The 8203-nt window shown below is 40.9% G+C and overlaps 1 non-coding gene across 1 annotated transcript; it reads right to left on the reverse strand.

Annotated features, from left to right (window-relative positions):
• Positions 1 to 606: 606 nt before the first annotated feature.
• Positions 607 to 770, reverse strand: LOC142447323 (U1 spliceosomal RNA). Its single transcript, XR_012784064.1, has one exon. It is a non-coding gene; the product is annotated as a U1 spliceosomal RNA (small nuclear RNA).
• Between the last annotated feature and the right edge of the window lie 7433 nt (positions 771 to 8203).

Consider the following 8203-nt stretch of genomic DNA (forward strand, 5'->3'; position numbering starts at 1 on the left):
CAAGGATCATTTATTGGCCTTTTGGAATGTTTTCCAGTCCAGTCTGTTGGGGCACCACGCTCTGGCCCCCAAATCCACCTTCAGCATTCCCTGGGGACCTCGCCACACCATTCCCTTACTGTTCTGTTGCACCCCCTTAGTGTTGTGCCTCAGTGTGGCAGGATCAGATCGGATACAATTCCCACACTGTGTCTCCGGTGTTGTCCCCTGTAAGGCTATGGGTCAGTGAGGGTGTCCTGTCTCATAGTGGGGCCGGCCATGTGGCCCTCTCTGTGGACTGACTGCTCTAATTGGGATAATCCTCCTCAAGGCCTGGTGGGCCAGGATGTGCTACAACCTCTCCTCCTCCCCCTTGGTCTGCTCCCATGTATTCCGATCAGATATGTCCCTCTCCTGGAGCTGCAGATTCAATGCCATCTTTTGAAATAAATTCTTTGGGGTGGAGGGGCAGATGTCCATTTAGTAGTCGGGATTGGGGCCAGCCCCCCAGACCTCTCCACTGGTCCCTACTCCATGCCAGCATGTTGAATTTATATCTTGGAGCACTAGTTTTGCATTTTTAAAGATTTTTATCTTCAAAATTATATAATATGCATCCTTTTTTTGCAGGGGATAGCACGAATGCAGTCCCCCACTACCACAAATTATGCAGTCGAGTTTCCAACATTTAGAGAAATCACAGGGGTCAGCACACCTGGACTGCAATGGGTGAGCCTCGCCCTGGGAAAACCACCTTTGTGATCATGGTATCTCCCTTACCAGGTAAATATTAATATACATCCTTTTTGGTCTGGCTTCTTTCACTCACAGAGTTTTGATGAACATAATTTCTTAATCTGCTTAAGTTCAACCTTGTCAAGTGATTGAAGGATAGAGGAAAGGAGACACCAATATAATGATTCCCCTCTTCCCCAGCCTGGGCTGATATCTCCAGCCATGGGCTCCATCCCGGTGGCTCTACTTCACACAAGACAGACCTTTCCATGATACCTTCAGAAACTTTCTCTGACCTACCAACCTACAGCTGGCTGTAGCCGCCTCCTATTGCTAACCACCAGGTTTCCTCTGTATAACCTATTTGATTTCTCAACTATTTAATCCATGATCAGTGTCAACAAACCCCGGTTAAGTTCTCACTGCTTTAAATACTGAGAGAAGTTTAGGTTTTTCCTGTTTGGACCTTATGTAATACATGCCTTAAAACACAAATCTGAAATTACTAATTACAAATGTTTAAGATATGTATCCTGGGATTAGTTCAGTTGGCCCTCCAAGATCAATACAAAGGGGCTCTTTATGAATTAAGGGAAGCTTAATATAATAAATTAAGCATTTGAGTTCTTTTGGTGGTCTTTTAACTCATAGTTATTTCTTCTCAAAGTAGTAATGCATTTAAAGAGTAAAAGAGTAATTATGTATATACAACCAGATGGCAATCTAATTTTATATAGATTTTAGAATAATGTGGTTTTATGCTTGCCTTTTATGACATGCTAAGGAAATACAATAATCATTAAACTAGATTGTCAGTTGTTCTATGAAGCTTTGTTCTTTTTAAAAAATATTTGCTATTGAAAGTACTGATTTTAAAATAATTTGGTGAAATGTTACTTTATTTTAAAAATCAGATGTTTATCAAGCACCCATTCAATGAGAGATGAAATACCATATTATTTACATGCAATATTTTTATTTAATATCACTTGTTTAGATAAATAATAAAAATGTAGAAACTGATCACAGGGGCAGTGAATTACTTAATGTGGCTCTTCTAGTCAGAGTCTCTAACTCCCATCAAATAACCTTTCCTTGTATGGACCTGGTAAGAAGGTAGGGGGAGATACTGATAGGATTCACCTGTGAGGAATTGCAAACAGGATTCCCTGGAGTTTATCCTGCTGTGTATAAAATGAGCCCCCTGAGAAACCAGAGTAGAGATCTTATTACCAGCAAGAGCCAGGAGTGGAGGTCATTGTCCAGACAGGAGATCCCTGTACAGTAAATCTCCTGGATCCAATTGACAGCTACAACACCAGAAGATCATCAGCAGAACCATGAGCCAAGTATGGGACAGCGTAATGGACTTCACAACTCGTGGATCAAGTAAAAGAGTGCTTTTACACAAGAGACTGGCTTGCAGAATGGGGTGCCTCTGGGCACAGAATTGGGGAATTTTGGCTTTGCTGATCCAGGAAAGTGGAACACTGAATGTCTTTGGGCCTGTACCTCAAGGAGTTGGCTTTGCTGCGCTTCAGACCTGAAGCTGTATTCCTCAGGGTTGACGCTCATAGCAAAGTGGTACGCCCTTTGGGCGTTTATTAACAGGCTTGTCAGAACTTTGCAACATATCCTGATAAACAACCCTTAGCATTTCTTACTGGCATTACAACTTGTTAATTTCTTTAATAAATCCTTTAATCATGAATTTTGTTTGAATTCTATGTTGCCACTGCAATGGGTATAAGAAACTGCAGAGGTAAAGCATAACATTAATTAAGACATTTCACTGCTGCCCGCAGAGCTTGATTGAATTTCAGGAGAGTATTGCCATAGACCAGATTGTCTCTCCTATGGCTTATGGTAGCCAATCCATTTTACTTTTGACATGCTGTAAACCACATCTATCTTTCTTTTGTTTGTCCAGCTAAGCTATTAACTAGGCATCAAAGGAAAATGGCATATTAGGTCATTCCGTTTGATAGGAAAGAGCAGTATTATAATTAACATTTCAGTATAGGAGGCAAATTAAAAATGATTGAAAGAATTAGCATCACACTGAAACACTAAGCTTTTTTCCTGTAATAAGGTCTAGCACACTGAAAAAGTTTCCCTTATACATCAGGTTTCTAAATAGTATGTGAAAGAATTCAATTTAGGCAACTTTATGACTAACATTTTAAAATACAATTTTAAAGGAAATTGGGTTTGAGAAATAGGTGATAGAGTGCCTGCAGGCAGAGTGAGAAAAAATGGCCTGGGGGCGGGCAGCATTAGGAAAGAAAGGCTGGATGTCTGGAAGGGTGATTTCAACAGCGCAGGACAATTTAAATTTTTAGAATCAGATGGCTAGGCTGATTCTAAATGCCAAATTCAGCAAACCCAATACTCCTTTTGCTAACCATTGCATGCTTACTTCCCTGCCCATGTCTAGGCAAGAGCCAGACTTGGGAAGAGTGGGACCAGGTTTGTGATTGGACCTAAGAAATAGGACCAGACTGGAGATTGGTCTGTTCATAACCTACAGATACAGACAGACCAAGTACCCTACACCTGATAAAAGCTCTGAGTCACAGATTATTCAGCCCCAACTTACCTGAGTCCCCATCTGCTGTGTTCTTTTCTTTCCTTCCCAAATAAATGTTGCTTTCTGCTTGCCATTTTGTGGTCTTTGGGCTTATTCTTCACTTCAAGAAGCCAAGAACCCTTGGGCACATTAAATCAGTTGCAACAGTTAATGCAATCTACAGAAAGCACTCTTTTTAGAGCTTGTTGGATTAGATGAGGATGGCTTGGACCAAAGACTCTAGCCATGAAGATTTACTGGAATATTTTAATTGAACCACCTATCTATGAAAATTAACAGGGTTCTTTGACAATAAATCACAATTTGAAAGAATTGATTGCTCTAGATCTATACATCAGCAGACATCAGGAAGGAGTCTCTATCAAGCCAAGCATTCTGGTGGATATTTTAGTCAAGAGAAAAATGATTATGAAAATGTGTTTTAAAAAACTATAATCCTAATGTCACAGAGAAAATTTGTTGAGAATGAACATGAACTTGTGGAGGTCTTGCCTACTTGATTTATGCCTACTGAGACTCATATGAAACTTCTGACCTATAGAGCTGCAAGATAATAAATGTGTGTTGGTCTAAGCAAATAAGTTTATTGTGGCAGCAATACTCTGACATGATCATTTTATGAGAATGGTTGTGCTGATCCTGGCAACAAGAGAACCTGAGATTTCTAATAGTGAAGCAGGCTCTAGTCTGAACTAGCTCATTGCACTTCAGAAAACGCTGCTGATTCTTTGATCTCAGGGTGAGAGAGGAGTGGGGAGGGTGGACAGAGCATCATTAAAGTGACAAAAAGCAGTTTGGATTGTTATCGAAACAATAACAGTTATAAAGATAGAATATTATTATATTTATTTTGGACCAAACACGATTCAAAGTATTTTAAATATATTAATTTTTTAACTTCTACAGCAAACCTCTTAGGTAGATAACAGTGTTACCCTTATTTTAAGAAGAAATGGATACACGGAGAAATTAAACACCTTTCCACGGTAATTTACCTAGAATAACAGAGCTGCATTAAAACCCAGGCAGCTCTAATCACTAAAATAAATTGCATCTAAAGTGAATGGCATTGAAACAACATCATAATATGTATAATGTTGCTATTAGGTGCCACCTAGTTGGTTCTGATTCACAGCAGTGATTCACCAAATTGCCTGGTCCTGTGCAATTCTCACCATAATTCCTGTGTTTGAGCCCATTGTGACAACCCATCTTGTTGAGGCCCTTCCTCTTTTTCACTGACTTTATTAAACACAATGTCCTTCTCTGGACCTTGGTCCCCTTTGATAACATGTCCAAAATACATGAGAAAAGTCTTTAAATCCTCCCATCTAAGGAGTCTTTTAGATGTCCTTCTAATATATGGTATGCTTTAATAAAATCCATTAATATTTATAGATTTATTATGTGCTGAACACTGTTCTGAGCACATTCCATTTTGAGGAAATGATGTGAGGGCTGTATGCTGTCCTCTGGTTTTGGAGTCTAACTCCACACCACCTCAAGGATGATTCCCTTGAGGCAAATGTTAGCCCTTCCTCCAACCCTCCATTCTTCCTTACGCTATTATAACATCAACCATCATTTTTATAGCATTCTATCTTTCTGCTGGCTTTGGTAATTCATTTCAATAGCTACATAGATCTTACAGAAAATACACAGAATTATCAGAGTCTTTTAGGTAAATTAATAGCTTACTGCATGTCAGGATCAGAAAAAAAATTAAGGACACAGTACGATTTTCCATTCATTTTTTTCTTATCAGCCACGCCAGCAGTCACATCTCTCTTGGGTCCTCAGCCTCTCAGTGATGATATCCCTTGGCCTCTGTTATAAAGGTCTTTAGGTTCCGGTAAATGCCCAAATGATATCCTTCTCTGCAAGCCAGCCTTCTGATTAAAGACAATCAGCATTTCCCAATCTGTGGGCTAGGAAGCCAGCAGCTCTGCCTCAGTCTCAGCACAGATCCTCCATTCTTACTCTGTCTCTAGGTCTCGGTGCTGTGGCTTCTGGTGCCTCTGCCATGGAATGCAGTACTTTCACATGTGCTCTGCAGATCGCTCTTCTTTCTCGATGGTGCTGGGATTCCTGTTCTGCCTTCTGAAATTGTTCACTTATTTTCCCACCAAGACAGCAGAATTCCAAAGTAAGAGCCCTCACACCTTATTTGCTTGCAGGGTGGGACTTACAAAGACTCTGGACAGAAGCGTCATAGCAAACCAACTACATATATAGTCGCTCATTTTTCTCGCCAGGCAAACCTGTTGATTTCTTCATTTTACAGAGGGAGAAACGAAGGCATATAGAAGCTAGACAATTAGCTCGTTCTTACAAGAATAATGATTTTAATCTAGGTCTCCAAGCTCACACCTTCACCATTGAGCTGTGGTTGAATAGTTGAACAACAAGCAAGTGTTCAACAGTTAACCCAACAGAAGTCCATGGGGGGTGGGGGTGGGGAGGGGGGACTTGACACTCTGCTTCTACAAAGATCCTCACTACTATGAAGTTGATCCTGAATCACAACAAACCTACATACATTCTCTGAGACTGTCATTCTTAGGACTATAGTTTTCTCCAAATATCAGTATTACATCTATAGAGTGGGAACAATAATAAATGCTTGAAAGATTTAGGAATTAAATAACAGAATTCATTTTAGTGCATAGTAAAACAGTAACAATTTTTATTTGATTGATACAAGTGGTATCGGGTGGTTTTCAGGTTAGGTATTATTTTTATACACCTGTTGAATGTGTGTGATGTAAACATTTAAGCACTTACCGTATAGACTCGTGGATAAACCGAGTTTTTCAGCACAGTTTTTATGTTCTCCCGTCTCTCCCGCTTATCTGCGGGCACCTGCAGCCTCTGTGGGAGGTCCCATGACTGCTGATATCACCGCTCTTTTTTTCTCCTGCACGCTGGCAGCCTCTGTGTTGTCCAAGCTATACTGGGCAAGAACCTGCCCGCTTCTGTGTGCTGGTACCTGGGGCGCACCGCATCCTTGTCAGATACATGTCGCATGCGGCAGCATATCCTCTCCTGCTGTTCTCCAGGGCTGTGACCAATGACATAGCCTTTGCAGTCTTACCCGTGCTTGGCCACACCCCCTTGCTCTGCCCAACCATTGCTGATACAAGTACTGGTATATCTCTGGTCTTGGATATACAGTACATCTATTTACAGTATTTAGTCTGCTATATTTTATTTTCTTATTAACCCCTGTCTGGACCCAGTGTTGACTATGCTTGCATAGAGCAGCCTGTGTTAGGGCTCATAATATACGCACTGTGTTGTGTCTGCACTGTGTTACTGCATGTGTTGTGTTAGCACTTCCTGTCCATAAGCAGTAATGCTGCATATGCAGTAACGCAGCCCACGCAGTAACAGTGTGCACACAATACAGTGTGAATAGTATGAGCCCTAACACAGGCTGCTCTTTGCGAACATAGTCATGTCATCATATTCTGGACTATTATCATACCAAACTCTCCAAACCCTAAATTACTGCCAGCTCCCTTGGTGATCCAGAATGTTTTGGGTCTCGTGGTGTCTTTTGAGTGATTTTTTTGGAGGGGAGGGTATCTGTTTTCCGTGGTGATGCCTGTCTTGCTGCATTCTATTGCCAATTGATTTTACTTGTTTATATGTATAGTTGCCTGGACACCACCATTTTTACTGTAAATTGACCTCTTTTAAGAAGTGTAACTAGGGCTTGTTTTTGGAGTAGGGCTTATGGTATATTTTGATAATTCAATTCCTATGTGAGATAGTTAATTTACTGTGCCAACCTGACCGATAAACACATGTGGGATTAATTGAAGGGTGGAGGGATAAATGGCTCCGGTGAGCCTTGCCTTTCTAGTTCTCGGATCTCTTGCTTTTGGATGGTCAGACCAGCGTGCTGCTGCCTTAGCCAGTTCCCTGCTTTAGCTGGCAAGGCTCACTTCCTGCAAGACATCCCTGAGAAGAAGCCACATGGACCTACCCTGATGCAGCCCTGGGTGCTGGATAAGCCATGTGGAGACCCCTGCCAGCGCTGAGATGATTACACATTCACTGATTCAGCTTTCCTCATGCAGTCAGCATCACTGTGTCTGTTTTGTGAGATGGAGGAGGACTTTGTAGATTGGTGTCAGACATATGGGTTAATGTTGGCCTTGTGGGCTTGGGCAGCACAGGGTTGGGATGTTTTCTTGATGTGCACTTAACCTTTATATAAAACTTTCTCTTGTCCATGAGTTTCTGTGGATTTGTTTCTTTAAAGGACCCAGACTAACACACTATGGTATGGCATTCTTTTTCAAAGTCTTTTTTTTTATCCTCTTAGAAATGGATCCCGATACTTCTAATCCTGGACCACACCAAAACACAGATCATACAAAGCTGGTTTCAAACTTAAGTTTGTATCAAGAGCAGGAGAAAGCAATAACAGTATTGCAAGTAGAGAATTTTGTGTTGACAAAAAAATCAAACGAGGGAGTGGTGAAATAATGAAAGATTCCAAAGGCAAAAGAAGCTCAACATGGTTTAATGACTTCATACGGGGCTCTAGAGACTGAATTGCATAAATGGGTTATGGAGAGTGGTCAAAAAGATCACTGCGTAACACACATGGGAATTCGCTTACATGCGGTTCAAATGGCTAAAGACGACAAATTAAAAGCACCAGGTGTAGGAGGCCATAGGCTGGTCCAGTTGTTTCTTGGTGTGTGACTAATTAGTCCCCTGTGCTTCTGTTTACCTTGTAACTAAAAGCATTGTGAGACAACTCAGTTCTTTATGACCTTGCAGCTAAAAGCAGTATGAGATAACTCAGTTCTTTAAGACCTCTTTAAGATTCTTTTGAACCTTGTATGTCCTTGTGTTTATCTTAGAATATAGTGCTGTTATTAT

The sequence above is a fragment of the Tenrec ecaudatus genome, chromosome 4, assembly GCF_050624435.1.
Source record: "Tenrec ecaudatus isolate mTenEca1 chromosome 4, mTenEca1.hap1, whole genome shotgun sequence".
In the NCBI taxonomy this organism is placed as follows: Eukaryota; Metazoa; Chordata; class Mammalia; order Afrosoricida; family Tenrecidae; genus Tenrec; species Tenrec ecaudatus.